This window comes from Tamandua tetradactyla, chromosome 11 (genome assembly GCF_023851605.1).
Source record: "Tamandua tetradactyla isolate mTamTet1 chromosome 11, mTamTet1.pri, whole genome shotgun sequence".
Classification (NCBI taxonomy): domain Eukaryota; kingdom Metazoa; phylum Chordata; class Mammalia; order Pilosa; family Myrmecophagidae; genus Tamandua; species Tamandua tetradactyla.
The window spans coordinates 20,977,047-20,996,463 of NC_135337.1; the positions used below are offsets into that span (position 1 = coordinate 20,977,047).

Sequence of the window (19,417 nt, forward strand, 5' to 3'; positions counted from 1 at the left end):
TGAAGATTCAACAATAAAAAAAAATTAATAAAAAAAGAAAAAGTTGCTCCTGATTAAAGTGGACTTAAGGAAGGTAAGCTAAAGGCAAGAATTAAAAGATAAATAAAATATGAATAAGCTTCTAAGGCTTTTGTTGATTATAAGAAAAATCAAAGAATAGAACAAGATGTTACACCATTCCCAATCCACACCCATTATGACTAGCTCAGATTAGACTGGCTTCCAAAAGTGTATCTTCATGATCATCCCTTCCTTCTAGATTTTAGAAGGATAGTTGTGAATTTGACTTCCTTTAACCTATCAATTAACACTGAAAATCAATAGTGGAGTGGACTCTTGTTTAGAAAAGGGTGCACATATGCATCATGGCAGGAGAGGTTTGGTTGGAAGTTTACTTGGAAAAGACTGATACTTCCTCAGATTGAGATTCACTTTGTCAAGTTCTCTTACCTGCAATTTGGACCAGAGTCACATTTATCTTCGTTAGTCAGAGGTCCCAGAACTGATAATCCCTGTCTTGGTGGTGCTCACCATTCAATGGGGAAGACAGATGCAAATCAGCAGCAGCAATACAGCATGGTAGTATTATGTATGGACAAAGAAATGAAAAACTCAAAGAAAAAAAAAGATGCAAAAATTGCCTTCCCATCTCTTTCCACTTCCTATGGAATAGATGGACTGTGTTTTGGAGACATTGTCCAATTAGAGAAATCATGCTTATTTTTTTGTTTTTTAGCAATGACCAAATGAACAGAACAGAAATTTGAACTGCTGAAGATCATTCAAAATATCAGTGCTTCCCATTGACATTAGTTTCTACAGGTAGAATAAATAAGTCACTACCTAGAGACTTTCAAAATTTCCAAAGTTAATTTTTATATTTAATATTGAATGCACTCATTAGCCTAAACAGTGTGCATTTCTGGCAGAGATGTCAAAGAAAAAAATGAATGATAAAATATTGGAAGATAAATAAATGTGTCTTCTAAGAAGAGAAGGTGGGAGTAGGGGATTATTAGCAAGAGAAAAGCATTGAGAAAGGCATGTAGCTTTAAAATAACTGATATTTGTGGGACCAGTGAAAAGTGTGTTGGTTTCAACCAAAGAAGAATGGTTCTGTGGATTGAAGTGAGTGAGCAGGGATGAGATTGGACTTTCTTGATTGGTTAGGACAGGATTGTGAAGGGCTTTATACGGCATATTAGAGAGTTTTTATTTCATCTTGCAATCAAAAAGCTAAAAAGTTTTTAAGCAGTTTTTCATTTGTTTGCTTGCTTAATAAGATTGCCATGGTAGTGAAGAGCTGTGGAGTGTAGACTGGAATGGGAAAATGCTGGTAACTGAGAAGGTAACAAAATTCTAAGAAAATAATGAAAAAGTATTTCCTAAAACTGTGACAGTATTAAATTGAGAGATGGCAGATATAAGAGAAAAAAAAAACATGAAGTAAAACTGATACAATTTGGTGACATATAAGGAAGTCTATTGTCTATTTTAAATGCTTTTGCTGCTTTATTGAAATACTTATTTCTCACAAAGTCATCATCGCTAAAGAAGATTACTATGGTGTTTAGATCGATGGTAGATGGTGATTCTTTGGATAGATATGAAGAATTCAAGAATAAGAACAGGCTTAGGTTGTGGTGATAATTGGAAATCATGAAAGTTCATTTGGTACCTGTAGTGCTTGAGGAATCTGAGGTATGTCCAAGAAGCAGTCAGATGAAAGATTACAAAGTGGTCAAGCCTGAAGATGTTTTGGGAGACATTAAATCCCAAAAGTAGTTGAAATCATTAGGCAAGGAAGATTATTCTGAAACTATAATTAAGAGTGAAGGAATATGTAATATATGTTATATATAGTTGAAATTGAAATATACATATAATATAGTTAAAAATGAAATGTTTAATATAGTTAAAAATAAAAAATAAGGAACATTAATAGGTAAGGAGAAGACCACAGAGAAAAGAACTCATCACTAATGATCAGAGAGCTAGGAAAAAAGTCAGAAATGAAATGGTCTTAAAAACCAAGAGTGAAGAAAATTGTAAGAAGGAGAGAATGGGTAAGAGTAGTAAACACAAATAGTACTGAAAATAGCTTATTAAATATGGTCATCCCAGTTTGGTAAAAAGTGTTTCCATAAAGCAACATAAGCAGGTTAAATCGAAAATAGATGTTAAGTCTTTGGAACCTTACTTATACAAGAATAAGTGACATAACTTCATACATTGAACAAAAAATAGTACAGGGTGGTGATGATATTTTTTGGATGGAAGAGATTATTTCCTATAAACTGGGTTAATCTCTAGTTTCCAATTCCATAACAGCTGAGGTGGCTACATGATTATACTCAGCAAGCCCAGGAATGCTTGAGTCCTGTCATGATCTAAACACTACTTCTGTCCCTGAGGTTCTTGATGGAGACATAGGTACCACAGCAGCAAAATGTTTAACATTTTTATCTTTATAAGCTTAGATTGGGGCCACAAATTTTGATGTGTGATTTTGGCTTGCCAAAATGGACCACATGGAGAATTACTTTACAGTATTTGGTCCACTGAACTAGCTTCATAGGGAGGTAGGCTGTATGATCAGCTCAGCCTTTCTTACCTTCCTTTCCCCAGAAATCAAACTGAGTTTGGTATGCAAAAAGGTTACACATCCCCGGGAGACAGGGTTATTTTGACCAAAGCAGACAGGACAGGAAGGAGACTCCCATAAGAGACAACCTTGAAAATAGTCATAGTTGGTTGAAATTATCTGAAAATCTCAATCATTAGCTTAGTAGCCAATAAAATGTTCTGAATTTGAACAAATCCACTCATCCTCCTTTAGGGTAGAATAAAAAAAATAGAGAAACTCTGATATTTACCTTTTCATTTAATTTATCTTCATGTTAAGTGATACATCTAGTTTTAATGTTTTAAGTAGAGTTACTGTCTTTTAGACAGAAGTCATTAATGACATGAAGGCAATAATTCATCTTAAGAAAGATATAAAATTATAAAGTGATATTTTAGCCTCAGATTAAAACATTTTAGTGCACGTGTTGCTCACAAACAAGAAGCAGTGTGGCGTGTCTCCAGAAGTTGAGTGGAATTTACTTTGATTTCACAATAATCATATGTTTGTGAGACTCAATTTACTTGTGCATCCTGTGTCCTTTCTAAAAAAAAATAACATGTAGAAGAAATACACATTCTAATTTTCAAAGAAACCTCCTTATAATGAAAGGTGACAAGTTGATTAATTTAACTCTATAACAAAAAGTGGAGAAGCTATTTGCTATTTTTTGCTGCAAGGCTATTCAAATTGGCAGGTAAGCCAATCAATTCTTAATTATAAAGAAATGTCATTATTGTAGTGTTAGAATTTTAAAATTCAAAGGTCATTTTAAATATATGTTAAACATGTATTTAAATCTTATATTCAAGTGTGTCCTAAGAATGAATCCAATTTTAAAATAAAGACTAACATTGCAATTCATAAAGATCAAAGTAGGAAAAAGTCAGACAGCTTAAAACAATTTCCCCTCCTTTCTTCTGCACAACCAAACCTTCCTCTTCCCTTAAAGTCTTTCTTACAGACTCTCCTCAGAACCTAGAATCTGAATTAGCTGTTTCCAATTATATGCATCTATATTTGTCACTCTCTTACGTATCTTTTTTATCCAGGAACTAACATGGAGCTAAATGTGTTGGACGCGTGGGTAACAGTGCCTGCTGAGCCCCTCATTCTGTTCTGCTTTTTTGAAGAAGACTATGAAGGGTGAACATATTTGGCTCATTCTTTTTTTGCACATAGTTAGTCATTTATTGGACTAAATTGGGTACATTATCTATTGGATGAAATGGCATGGACAAAATTGTTTTCACCAAATAAGATCAATGATAATTGCATAAATGAATTTGTCTGGTTTCCTCTGGAATTTAGACTAGAGATTACAAAGATGTTCAGCTAATTCAGTAGCCTGAAAGGCAGAACAGATAGACAATGAGCTACAGAGAGATGATTAAAAGTATGAATATTTAGAGGAGCAGCCTGTAAACTTTTTCTGGAAAGTGTCAAATAATAACAATTTTAGGTTTTTCAGGACATATGGTCTCTGTGTAACTACTCAAACTTGTCATTGTACCCAGAAAACAAGCATGGACAATATGTAAGCAAGTGACCATGACTGTATTCCAAGAAAACTTTATTTACGAATACAGACAGTGCACAAGATTTGAACACCCAAGCCCTAGTCTGCCAACCCTTGCTCTAGAGCAGTACTGTCCAATAGAAATACAATGTGCCACATATGTAATTTAAAGATTTTAAGTAATCACATTAAAAAATTAAAAGAAATAGGAAAAATTCATTTTATTAATATATTTTATTTAACCCAATATGTCCAAAGTGTTATCATTTCAAAGGAGTTATTGAGAAAGTTTATATTCCTTTTTCCATACTAAGTCTTTGAAATCTGGTGTTCATTTTATCCTTAAATGACATCTAAATTTAGGTTAGATTCATTTCAGGTGCTCAGTAGCCTTGCTTAGTTAGTGTTTATAGTATTGAACAGTGTAACTCTAGAACATAACAGAAATTATAAAAGAAGACTGTCCCCTGTGATGCCTTAATTTCCTTCTTATTTCCTTCTGCAGGAATGCTCAGTGACTGTTTGAGTAATTGTTTCAGTTTTGTAAAACTACCAGAATGCAGTATAGGAGAAATGGGTTGACATTTACAAAGGAATTTTATTAAGTTAAAAATTACAAATTTAAGGTTGTGACTATGTCCAAATTAATGCACCAGCAGGAGGATACCTTCTCAGAGGAAAGGCAGCTGGCATCCAGGGGTCCTCTGTCACATGGGAAAGCACATGATAATGTCTGCTTGCCCTTCTTTCCTGGGTTGGTTTCAAAATGGCTTTCTCAGTTCCTGTGGGTCCTTCTGGCTTCTTCTGGGGCATTTTATTTTTATTGTCTTAGCTTCTCTTGGCTCTCTCTCATAAAGGGCTTAAGGAAAAGATTAAGACCCACCTTGGATTGGGTGGGTCACATTCCCGTGGAAATAACCTGATCAAAAGGTCTCACCCATAATATGACTGCACCTACAAGACTGGATTAAATGAACATGGCTTTCCTGGGGTGCATAACTATTTCAGACCAGTGCAGTGACACTGAATATAACGATTTTTATATGTGACATCTGCTTATAAAAATGTACATGTTACTTCAAAGTAAATTACTTAGCTTTAATATTGAACTATCTTGTCTTAGGTAACTAAAACAAGGAATATGAAGTAAATAAAGCATCCTATCAATTAGTAGGCAAACCAATATGTAAACTAGTCAGTCAAGGAAAAATGGGAGGAAAAAAATCTCCTCCACCTGCCTTCTTCAGAGAGGCAGTTATTTTTGAGGGGTTCCTGTAAACAGGGTAGGTTTTTCCTAGGTATTATAGTGGTAAATTGTAAAGCCTATTTAGACAATGCCTGCTAATCAAAAGCACCAGGAGAAAACTAATTTTTTTTAAGAAAAGAGATCTATTGACTAGCTAAATACTGTGTATTCAAAATCTTTTCAGGTCATTTGAAGAACTTTAAATATGCACATATTTTAGTTTTATTTAAAAGGAACAATTGTCTGAAACAGTGTCTGAATTTACCATCTGCCTTCTCTATAAGGATAGAAATATGGAATATTATTGTCCCACAAAATGTAGTCATCTCTTTCTGTAAAGACAATCCTTTTACTATTTGTGACTAAGAAAGTTGAGTTTGAATGGCTTTGATGACTCATATTTAAAACACATCCATATTTTAAAGATGGGAAGATCTTGTAATTTACAAATCTGAATGGTTCCTTTATAAATGCAGAATATTTCAAAATGTATCAAGAGGAGAGCATGTTTGCTAAAGAAATGGCACCTGTGAAGTCTTGAGCCTGGCTGACCTTTCCTTCTTTTGGCTCATTTGAGATAAATGGCTGCCAAGAGTGACTAAGTGTTGAGGGGAAAAAAAAAAAGAACAAAGCTTCTTCAGAATTCAGAGGCACTTAGGGATTGAAGATAATTTCCTTTTACTGTACGAAATCCCTGATCATTCTGATGGTTAATTCAAACTAATCATGAATGAGAAATTAAGTCAGTCACTAGTTCATTATAAGGGCTAAACTGTATACATAGTTCATTAGAAGGGCTAAGCTGTATAGACCTGGAATACTGAGATAAGGAAGATGAGATTGCTCAAAAGCAGAGGTTTCTCTGCTCAATGTGCTCAAATGACTGGGGTTTCAAAGAAAGGAAGAGTTTATTGCCAGGTGCAAAGCAAAAACTCAGATGGCCTATTGGCCTAAAAACTGTCTCCCCAAACTGCAGTGACTCCCATGGTTTTATAGTAAAGTTTAAGCTACTGTGCATGTCAGGTAGACTAATTTTGTTCAGATCCAGCTATCTAGCAAGATAGTTTTGGAATTGGGGTGGGTTAGTTCTAAGCTGACTTAAGGCCTTTCATTAATAAACATTAGGGGATGTCTTTATTGGTCATAAGACTTCAAAGTTGAAAAACAGGATAAGGGGGTATAAGTGAGGTCAGTCACAAGGTTTTTGCAATCAGAAGAAAAAGACTACATAGTTATACAATCATTATCAAAGCTCAAGGCAGCTGGATCACAGCTCAGCAATTTCAGTTATTTCTTTCTGGCTAGTCTAATAATAATCACAATCACTTCTTAAGTCCTAACTTAACGGTTACAAGAAGACCACTGTTTTTCATTTAAACTAATATTTTGTTTAATGTAGTTTTAAACTACAGGTTTTCATACGTATTCCATTGGATGGACTATTAAAAATTAATAAACCAAAATTTATTCACTAGTTGCTGTTACCAGGCAAAGGCCATGGATTCTTTTGCTAGACATGCTCAGTAACCAATTTTTGAGACTCCAGGGTTTCAAAGAGAGAAAGAGTTTATTATTAGGCTCATAGTAGGAGAGTGGATGCATAGTGGCCCAAAATCTGTCTCCTCAAACTGCAGCAATTCAGATATTTTTATTAGAGAAAAGAATAGGCAGGGTTTAGGATAATGAGCACAGTGGCCCCGGATGATGTAATTAGGGGTGGTCTGATTATTGAGCATGTGCAGGTTGATTATATGCTTAGTCACAGAATGTATAAAAGAAAATGATGGAATGAGGTAAGGATGATTTATAGATTAAAGTCTAAGCTACTGCGCATGAAGGGGGGCCCACTTTGGTTAGATCTAGTCTTGGTCATCAAGATAATTTTGGACTTTGGGTGGGTCGTTCATGACGGAACTAAGATCTTTCATTAAAAAACATTAGGAGATATCTTTAGTGATTACAAGACTCTTAAATTGAAAAACTGGATAACTAGGTACAGATGAAAGTTAGTCACAGGGTTTTTACAATCACAGGGCCACAAGATAAAGGCTATACCACCATTATCAGAGATCAAGGCAGCTGGAAACCAATTTAGAGATTTTAGGAATTTTCCTTTGTCTATTCCAAAATACCAAAAAAAACAAAAAGGATTATCCATATAATGATTCAGTAATCAAAATCATCCCTTCAAACCTGATTTCTTGGTTACAGTTGTCTCATTTGATCTTTTAAAATGGATGACTGTGGTGGTTGCTACTGACATTTTTTCCAGTTTAAAATTGATTCATAAGCAAATTATAATATCAGTATTTATGCAAAAGTGATAAAAAAAGTGCTTTGGTGTTAAGTTCTTCAGTACTCTACTTGAAGCAGCAGAGGATACAAGTGTGTACATGCAAATGCATTTCAATGGAATTTATTTAGAAAAATAATTAAAAATTCATAAAGTGAAATGTTATATTGAAAGTTAATAGAACTCATGAATAATTTGAAAACGCAAATAAAATTCATCTAGTGGCAAATGAAGAAATCATTGGCAAAAAAACCTACTTAAATATGAGTCAAATCATAAGTTTAAATAAAGTCTCATGCAAGTCTTCACTCAAAAGAAAATCTGACCTATTCCTTCCGGTCTTCTCTGATAATTAATTTAGGGAGAAAGGAATGAAGTGTGGGAAGGAAACTCACTTTATAAAAATCTTCACATACATTATCTCCATTAATTTGCATAACATCGTTCGATGGGTAAGGAAAGCAAGGCTGAAGGAATTCATATCATTTATTATCAGGCTCAGTCAATGAAATGCAAAACTAGCGTGGAAATCCAGGATAAGTTAATCACAAATTCTTATTCTTGGTTTTACTGGTGACTATGATTTTTTTCAGGTAGGAGAACTCTGTTTCAATGTTAAAAGGGTTTGTATATTTCATAATTTTTAATAATTCTGCTCTACTTTTAGTTTGCATTTATTAATTTTCAGACCTACTGTGATAAATCCAATGTATCCAAGATTTCCAAAACACACTGCTTGTACTTTCCATTTGATAACCCTAACTGATAACATTGGTTGAGTACTTTACTGTATACCAGACACTTCTAAATGAGCTACACGCAGCAATTTATTTAATCCTCCAAACAACCCCAACTGTTTTTCTTTTGCTACAAAAGGAGGCACAGAGAGGTTAAATAGCTCACCCAAGAATACATTCTAACTAACACATTCTTACTAAGCCTGGAATTGAACACCAGCTTTTTAACACTATGCCACACCATCTCTGATTAATTACTAGAAATCCCTAAGAGCCACTCATATCAGAACTTAATTCTATACCGTATTTTATCTTTACTTGTAGAAGCAATTTTATTTCAGAATTGCTATGTATTTTTCTTGTCTAATCTCTCCAGATTGCTTGTTGTTGTTTTTAATCGCTTTTATTTTCATAAACAACTTTATTGGGACATAATTGATATGTAATAACCTTCACATTTTAAAGGGCACAGTTTTCTAAGTTGTATAACTTTTGACAAATATGTTCACCTGTGAAATCATCACTACACTCAAGATAAAGGACATATCCATTACCTCCCCAAATTTCCTTGAGTCCCTTAGCAACCCCTCCTTCCCATACATCCCTCCTTGGCCTCCTACCCTAATCAACCACTGATCTGTTTCCTGTAACTATAGTTTGTTTTAAAGAATGGGAGCATAGTGTACAAGCTCCTTTTTATGGTTTCTTTCATTCAGCATTGAGATTTATTCATACTGTTGTGCATATCAATAGCTCATACCTTCTTTGCATGCACCACAATTTGCTTTTCCATTGAACCATTGTTGGACATTTTGGTTGTTTCCAATTATTGGCTATTACAAACAAAGGTGCTATGAACATTTGTGCAGAATTCTTTGTTTTCTTTCTTCTTGGGTAAATACTAGAAATCAAATGACTAGATGACATGTTATAGTGTATGTTTATCTTTTTAAGAAAGTGTCACACTATATTCAAAAGTGTTTGTGCCACTTTTCATTTCCACCAGCACTTTATGAGATTGCAGTTCCTCTACATCCTTGCCGACACTAGGTATGATCTCTTTATAATTGTAGTCATCCTACTAGATGTGTAGTGGCATCCTACTGTTGTTGTAATTTGCATTTCCCAGTGACTAATGATGCTGAGCAACTTCTCTGACCTCTTTTAGTTTCCTCACATGCATATGATGATCAATATTGGCTAAATACTTAAGGAATACTCTTTGAAAATCTCCAGATTTCATTTTCTTTATGGCTCTTTTCTCTCTGATATTTTTCCCTGAAAACTCTAGTCCTCTTGGCTTCTCAGTTGGTTCTGTTCTTCTCAGGGACACTATCAAGCTTCTCCTGATTTACCTGTTCTTCACTTTGGGCGCTCACAAAATTTCAAATCCCAGATAATGTATCAGCTGTGTGGTCTTAGGCAATTTACATTACTTTCCTGAGTCCCTTTTGTTTTTATTTGTAAAATGAAGAAAATCATATATATCTCATGGTGCAGTGATCTTTGAATCATATAATACATGTAAAATGCTTTGCATAGTGACTGGAACATAGGAAACATCAACTATCATATATCATCTATTTGAATAAATGATCCCCAACAGCATATGTCTCAGGTACTGTTAATGATTATCTCAGGATGGGAAATGGAGGAAAACAGGCAAATGGAAACATGATATCAAATTAAAGGGAGTTAGATTCATCCATCTCTGGATGAGGAATAGTTTTCTCACCCGGGTTAGGCTCTTTCTCTTTGGACAGTGCTTGAGTAGGCACTATAAAAGCATGTCCCCTAGTCTTTCCTTTATCCCTACTGCTCAATCAACAGCACTCCTTCCTTTCAATTCTCACATTCTTTAATATAATAAGGTTATAGGAAGTTCTTACTAGATTAAGAGTCTTTGTGTGTGAAATTTTGTACCTATGTTCTAATCCATGGTAAATTTGTCTTAAAGTTTAATTCTCAAGGTCTGTTTTCTGGGTATTGGTAACAATTAAATGTAATTCCTGGGAAATAATGAAATATAAAATAGAAGTAGTCATATATTATTTTAAAGTATTGACATAACAATAGACTAGCCATTCCTTTGTTAACAAAAGCAGTAGGAACATAACTTTCAATGAAATAACATGTTGAAGTTATTTTACCATAAATTAATAGGCAGTGCTGCAAGAAGCAAACGTTTTATAACAATCAGAAACTTTAGTTAGTAATAGGAAAATGGATTTTATTTTTGAAATTTTATAAATTTAATCATATAAGATGTTCTTAAATGTGACTATATATATTATCAGTGATTCTTCTCTGGATATCCCTATGCAAATACATATTGAGAGATAAAACATATAAATATAGGTATAAGTGCGGATATATCAATATATATGTGTACATGCATAGTCCTATTTTTTATTTAAGAAAATATTCCGCTAAGTCCAATAAATAAAAGGTTAGAAAATTAAGTAAGGATAATAGATAAGAATATATCTAGAATACAGACTTTCTGTTTAGGACCAGTTCATTGTTTTAAAAGCTTCAAGGGGGTTATCACTTTCCTCTCTAATTTGGGGTTACTCCTTTTGTTGAACTTGTATTTTCCCCAAGAAACAAGGAGGTACTTTTAGTTGTTGCTTTGCCTCAACTGATATTTACATTCATGGTTGTATTAGTCCGTGTTCAAACACAGAAGCAGAACCAGCAGGATATATATCAAGAAAATTATTACGAGGGAATTGGCTTGTTTGTGGGGACTGGCTAGGAAAGTCTAAAATCCATAGGACAGGCTCTCAGAAAGGGTAATTTTCAACTTGAGGAATGGGCTAAAGCTGCTGCCTACAGTCAGAATTTTCTCAGGGAATCATTAGCTGTACTTTTAAGTGTACTTTCAAATGATTGAATCATGTGCACCCAGATTATCTAGAATAATCCCACTTACTTAAAATCAACAGAATATAAAACTTAATCACAGGCAAACATCTTTCACAGCAACACCTAGATTAGTGTTTGATTGAATAACTGGGGACTATAGACAAGCCAAGTTAACACATCAAAAAGACCATCGTGATACCCCAGTGTCGTGTTAGGGGTCATGACGCTAGAAAACTAAAGGGTTTGCCAGGTCCAGTATGTGCCTGAGCTCAGACACCCATTGATCATTTCACCCAAAGGTTCTAAATAAGAGTCAGAGTTGTAAATAGTTGCTTATAGCAGCCACTGATATTAACCAAAGAAGAAATTATGGTCTAATTGCAAAAAGACTTAAGGTCTTTCGTGAATATTTTTTCTCAGTTTTCATAAGAATGAAGAATGAATAGAAGTGTATCTTCTCCTAATGCAGTGCTATAATTCAAAAACCACTCTTCAGTAATTTATTCATTGTCTGCAGGAGTAAAATAATTTAAGCGTCTTCATATTATACCACATGCATCAAAGAACAATTCACCTATGATGACCAATTATGACAAGCAACTGCCTAATATTAATTGTGAAAATCGTGATGGTCCATAAAATAATGAAACCAAAAAGGACTATACCATGTAGAGTTCATGTTGATCACTAATACAGAAAGAACAGAGAAAGTTGGGGTAGTTTTATCGAGATACATAAGAATGGAGTTAAAGAATTGTATAGAAAATCCCTGCGCTGGTTTGAAAGGATTATGTACCCTAGAAAAACCATGTTTTTATCTTGATACATCTTGTGGAGGCAGCCGTTTCTTTTAATCCCTATTAGGCCCTGCAGGTTGGAAACCTGATTATGTTATATCTATGGAGATGTGACTCGCCCAATTGTGGGTATTAACCTTTGATTAGAGGGAGATGTGACTCCACCCATTCCAGGTAGGTCTTGATTAGTTTACTGGAAACCTTTAAAAGAGGAAACATTTCAGAAAGAGAGCTCAGAGCCACAAAAACCTTGAGAGCCCACACAGCTGGAGACCTTTGGATATGAAGAAGGAAAATGCCCCTGGGGGAGCTTCATTAAATAAGAAGCCTCAAGAGAAAGCTAGCAGATGTCACCATGTGCTTTTCAAATTGAGAGGGAAACCCTGAACTTCATCAGCCTTTCTTGAGTGAAGGTAACCTCTTGTTGGTGGCTTAATTTGGACATTTTCATAGACTTGCTTTAATTTGGACATTTCCATGGCATTGGAACTGTAAACTAGCAACTTAAAAATTCCCCCTTTTAAAAGCTGCTCTGTTTCTGGTATATTGCATTCTGGAAGAATACAGACTAGAACAGCCCCTTTCTCCCAATGTGGATATATGTATTTTGTTAGGAGGAAACATGTAGCAATATTACCCATGGAGCTAAAGATGAGGCTGCATTTGACAAAGTTAAATGTCTTTGAGTTTCAGTGATGTGTATGTGGGGAGAGGTTCAGATGTTTCATTTATTTTTGTTTTGGTTTGTTTTTGTATATTGTTATCACTGTTGTTTTATATAAACTCTCCATATATTAAACCTACTTGCTATAGCATCTCATTATGTCACTAACCCTCAGGCAGAGTTTCTTATACTGGGGTCTTTAGACATATAGGATATCCCTGAATATATTTCATAAGTGTTTTTGAGAGAATATTCCTATTTTATATGTATGCATGTCAGTATAGTTTTCTAGGGAAAATATTTACCTCTTTGATCAGAATCCCAAATATTTTCATGACTGTAAAATTATTTAGAAATTCTCTGGACTTGGTTACTTTTGTAATTGGAATGCAAAGTTTGTTTAGTTCAAAAGCTCTGTCATATAGGTTGTGATTTAATCTCTTTGAACCTTGATTTCTTCATCTGCAAAATGGGGATAAAAATATTTTCTTAAAAGGACTGTTTTAAGTAATAAAATGCTTTAAACAATAAAAAAGATAATGTATATAATGTGGTTCGCAAATTATAAGGTACTTTGCATGCATTAGTTGTATTGTTTTATTTTTTAAAGGTAAAGGAGCATGTGTTGGAGTTCTTTGAGAACTCTGAACAGCTAGAAATATCACTCAGCTGCTCTGTGGAAGAGCTAATATCCATGCCCCACTTGGACTGAACTGAGGTGGGCTTTATTTTTAGCAGATGTTACTTATATTTTAACTTAGGTATGTTTTTACTACTTAGTGGATTAAAGTGTCTGAAACATGATATACCTTCTGAAAGCTTTTAAAATGCCCTGGGATACTAGTTTTTAACTGTTTTTGGAGTTTTCATTCCTTTTATTTCATCATCATTAAGTAATAGCATTGCTAGAATTTGCTAAAGCTACTGCAATGCAATATACCAAAAATGGATTGTCATTTACAATAGGGATTTATTAACCTAAAAGGTACAATTCTAAGGCCATGAAAATGTCCTAAATAAAGCATCCATAGGGCTATACCTTCTCTGACGACAAGTTAGTGGAATCAAGATTTCCTGTGTCAGATACCAAGGCACATGGCTGGCTCTTTCTGGACCTTTGCTATATGTCTCATTGTTTCCAGCTTCTGGTTCCAGTGACTACCCCCTCTGAGCTTCTGTGGGTCCTCTCTTAGCATCTCCTGGGATTTTTCTCTCTAAGCTATCTCAGCTTTTTCTGCCTTTTATCCTCAAATAAAGGACTCCAGGAAAGGATTTACGTCCACCTTGATGGGGTGAGTCACATTTTAACTGAAATAACCTAACCACAAGGTCCCACCCACAATGTGTCTACACCCACAGGAATGGATCATGGCCTTTTCTGGGGTACATAACAGTTTCAAGCCACCACAAGCATCAGTAAGTGGGATAACAGAGATAGCCAAAAAATTATGCTGGCTTCAGCAACCTCATTAGTAGGCACAAATGAGTTCACATTAATGAGCTTGATACCCCCAAACAATATAACTATGATTCCTCTTCACCTTTAAAATTCTCCCCTATTGGAATATTTCCAGCATACCCCAGTGATTCTCACATTCAGCAGTTTCATCTTTAACACCAACTTCCCCATCTTTCCCTGCTGAGATGCACCACGGGCCATCATTTATAGCACCACTCTACTGCTTTTCACTCTCACTGCCATAATGTCACTATCATTTTACCAACAACTGTGCCACTGCTGTAGCTGATGATTTCTCTGCTCTGAGGCAGAGTCCTACTAAACCCTCAAGGCTCAGTTCTCTATGTACTGGTGCCTTTGCCCTCAAAATTCTCTGAATTGAAATAGGAAATAGTGCTCTTTCTTTTGTTAGGGTGGTCCCACAGGATAGCTCCTTGGACTCTATAGTGCTACAGAATTTAATGAAGCAATTCATTCATCAGTGAGGAAACCTTTTGAGCTTCAATATAGCCTGTTGTTCTCTAGCATACAAATATGCAGTTACAACACATATTCCAGAAACACTGCTGTAACCCCAAATATCACAGTTGATAGGAAGCTAGGTAAATAGATTTAGATATATGGAGATGTAGGTTACATAGATACAGATATGGATATGGATATGGATATGGAGTTGGAGATGGAGATAGATATAGAGATAGACATAAGATAGAGCTAGAGGGAGATAGAGGGAGAGATATCTGGGTAGTTATGGAGTTTGGAGAATGTCAAGGAAAGTGTGTCACCTAACTACCCACCTAACATATCTACACTTGCCTCCAACTCAGCTGGGACTTGCCGTGCACACACACAAAAGAGATGAACATCAAGGCCCAGATTTTCTCAAAGCTTAAGAGGAATGGGATTTGAAAAGGGTCTGAGTACAGATCCTTAACATAATGTCCTACAAGACATACCCACATACCACGCATCCTGAGAATAATACAGCTCTAATGTAGCTTTGAAAAATGAATAAAACTAAGAAACAAAAGAAAGTCCCAAAGACCCACATTTTGTTTTTCATCTTGTCTTTTATTGTCCCAGGTCTCACTGCTCTGTTCATGGCTGGAAAACAGCTTTCCATAACATCTGGTTTCAGTCCATTAAGGAGAATATACACATGTGCCTATCACAAATAGACTAAGAGTACATCTTCCCACAGCTTCCAGTCCATATAAACCTGCACACCTATGAGTAGATGCTCAGGACATTTAAATTAAATTGGGATGTAAATGTAAAGCAGAGTAAGATATTTTTTACTGATTTTGTTACCTGATTCTTACTAATCTCACCATAATTTTTATAGATTAATAGGGATGTTCTTTTTTATGACTGGCTTAAGAGTTCTCATTAAATGAAAATTATAAAACAGAAAGAATAAGCACTATATGGATAGAGGCTATGGTAACAAATGGTTTTTATAAAAGTAGATTATTCAATGGTACACTAAAAGAAACCTAAGCGCAATATCCCACCATTACAAAACAAAACAGTAGTAAGAACAAAAGACTTATATTAGAATCTTGCTTGAAAACTTCTACAACTGGGAACATTCCTCTTCTTAAGGAAGCCCAATTTTTCTTAATTGTCTGTTGAATATAAATATATTTCTCAAATGGTCCCAAACCAGCTTTTCTTTAACATTGCTTTCTGAAGCACACCGATTGCCTCTGCTACATTTTTCACATGATAGCCTTTCAAATAGTCAGAGGCAGATATCCTTTGCCTCCTCAGTTTTATCTTTTACCTTGTTCTAGTTTTCTAGCTGCCAGAATGCAACACACCAGAGACTGATTGGCTTTTAATAAAAAGGGATTTAGGGTGGGCCACAGTGGCTCAGCAGGCAAGAATGCTTGCCTGCCATGCCAGAGGACCCAGGTTCGATTCCTGGTGTCTGCCCATGTAAAAAAAATTTAAAAAAGTTTAAAAAAAAAGGGATTTATTTCATTAGTTCTTCAGAGGAAAGGCAGCTAACTTTCATCTGAGGTTCTTTCTTACGTGGGAAGGCACAGGGTAATCTCTGGGGCCTTCTCTCCAGGCCTCTGGGTTCCCACAACTTTCCCCAGGGTGATTTCTTTCTGCATCTCCAAAGGCCTGGGCTGAGCTGCGAGTGCTGAGATGAGGTATGCTGAGCTGTTTGGGCTGTGCTATGTTGCACTCTCTCATTTATGCTTCCAGCTAATTAAATCAAATGTCGTTCATTGCAGCAGGCACGCCTCCTAGGTGACTGCAGATGTAATCAGCAACAGATGAGGTTCACATACCATTGGCTTATGTCCACAGCAACAGAACTAGGTGCCTTCACCTGGCAAGTCGACGACTGAATCTAACTACCACATACCTCATCTGTTCCAATGAGTTTTACCAGCATTATCACTTTCATCAAGATTCACTCAAGTTCTTCAATAAGGCTCTTAAACTGTGTGGTATATATTTACTATTGTGAGTCATTGAGGGAATGAACTATGCATATCCATCTCTGTACTTCCAACATGTATGAATCACTGAGCAATGAACACATGTCCGTTAGATGAACAAATGAATGAAAAAAGCTACTTTAAAAATATTCTAATATAAATTACCTTCGACCACTTACTTCCCTATATAATATCATTCCTTCGTCCAAATGTAGTTTCTAAAGAAGTCTGTAAACAAACAAACAAATAAAAGCAAATAAAATTAATTGAGTTAGTTTCTTGGGAAAGAAATAAGAGATTTGATATATGAGCTGTAATCTTTCTCTCTGCCTAGCTATAGTACTGGATAGTGTTTGTGCCATTTGCAAAACAACTTATTTTCTAAGGCATGAAAAAGGTTTATTTTAATGCATTGCAGGTAGTTTACAAAATTGGTCTTCCTTGGCAGCATAATTTATAAGAGATACTTAAATTAAAAGTTCTTTCTTACGTGGGAAGGCACAGGGTAATCTCTGGGGCCTTCTCTCCAGGCCTCTGGGTTCCCACAACTTTCCCCAGGGTGATTTCTTTCTGCATCTCCAAAGGCCTGGGCTGAGCTGCGAGTGCTGAGATGAGGTATGCTGAGCTGTTTGGGCTGTGCTATGTTGCACTCTCTCATTTATGCTTCCAGCTAATTAAATCAAATGTCGTTCATTGCAGCAGGCACGCCTCCTAGGTGACTGCAGATGTAATCAGCAACAGATGAGGTTCACATACCATTGGCTTATGTCCACAGCAACAGAACTAGGTGCCTTCACCTGGCAAGTCGACGACTGAATCTAACTACCACATACCTCATCTGTTCCAATGAGTTTTACCAGCATTATCACTTTCATCAAGATTCACTCAAGTTCTTCAATAAGGCTCTTAAACTGTGTGGTATATATTTACTATTGTGAGTCATTGAGGGAATGAACTATGCATATCCATCTCTGTACTTCCAACATGTATGAATCACTGAGCAATGAACACATGTCCGTTAGATGAACAAATGAATGAAAAAAGCTACTTTAAAAATATTCTAATATAAATTACCTTCGACCACTTACTTCCCTATATAATATCATTCCTTCGTCCAAATGTAGTTTCTAAAGAAGTCTGTAAACAAACAAACAAATAAAAGCAAATAAAATTAATTGAGTTAGTTTCTTGGGAAAGAAATAAGAGATTTGATATATGAGCTGTAATCTTTCTCTCTGCCTAGCTATAGTACTGGATAGTGTTTGTGCCATTTGCAAAACAACTTATTTTCTAAGGCATGAAAAAGGTTTATTTTAATGCATTGCAGGTAGTTTACAAAATTGGTCTTCCTTGGCAGCATAATTTATAAGAGATACTTAAATTAAAAGTATGGAACTCCAATAGGAAGAGAAAGAACCACCCTTTCTCTCCAGTGCCATTGTCTCAACAAGGATGTGGGGTGGGAAATTTACCCTAGATAGAGTGAGACGGACATCTGGGATTTATCCTGGCAAATATGTTGATTCTCAGCATGGGGGGATGATTTGGACGAATACTTGATGGAGACACTTCAATTCTCTCCAGCCTCAGGGGAACTTGTTATAAACACCCCGAGAGAGACAGCTGTAAGAAACTGAGAGAATGAGCCTAATAAGAGTTTCCTCTTAAATATCCCAGGGAGGAATTTAAGAAACTTAGTGAACTGGAAAACCCAGCAGGGACTTCAGTAACATTTAGCGTAAGTGGGCCAAAGCTCCTTTCTCTCTTCTGCAAAAGCAGCATGTGTTGCAATGTGCATAGCATTAAGGGACATTTGTATTGATGAGCTCTATAGGTGCAGCCAAAGCCAGGTCACCTCCTAGTAGCCAGGCAAAGGCTGAGTCACAAGGCAGGTCACCAGGAGACAGAGCAAAGTTAGCCACAAAGGTTGAAAAGGACATGTTAAATGCCACCTATGGCCTTGCAAAGGAATAGGAAAACTCGGACGATTTGCAGTGATTCTGTTGCAAAGGGTCTCAGAGCTAAAGAACTGACTTAGTGCACGTTGATGTTCTTAGCTCTAGATTGTGCCAGAGTTGTCTTAGGGGCTAGGGTTATATAAGGAGCAATAGACGCATACAGAGCTCAGTGACATCAATGTCTAATAACAGCTTGTATTTGTTTAAGAATTATAACTTTACAAATACTGGGGAAATAAAAGCATGGTTAGTGAAGAACGTTGGAGCAATTAATTAATTAACAACTTATGGTGAATCAAAAACAATCAATTTCTCACCAAATTTCACAATGGCTACCAAAAAGCACCATGAACTATTCATGAAGTAAATATTGATTAAACAGTTACTAGGTGTGAAACATTGCTAAGAAATTTGGAAGACAGCAGTAAATGAAACATACAATTTTTCCCTTCAGAAGCCTACCTTGCAATGGAGAGATGCGGCCAAGAAATAAGCAAAGATGCAAAATCTATAAATATAAGTTTCTTGTAGCTGTTTAGGAGAAAAAAATAATGCATATAAGGAGGACCAGATATTGCGTATATATGCATATGTATATGGCGGTCAGGAAATGCTTCTCTGATAAGAAAGTAAATATTCATCTGAAGGAAGTTTGAAATGGAAACTTGTTATATTTAGGGTTGAGCATACCAGGTACAGGGAACAAGCAAGAGCAAAACACCAGCCATGAGAACATTCCTGAGTTGTTCTGTGAAGAGCAACAAGGTCAGCTTAGTCGGAGTGGACTGGACCAG

At 35.7% G+C, this 19,417-nt stretch overlaps 1 protein-coding gene across 1 annotated transcript in view; it reads left to right on the forward strand.

Annotated features, from left to right (window-relative positions):
• The window catches only part of OLFM3 (olfactomedin 3), a 213,322-nt gene that overhangs the window by 56,788 nt on the left and 137,117 nt on the right, over positions 1-19,417 (forward strand). The window lies entirely within an intron of this gene.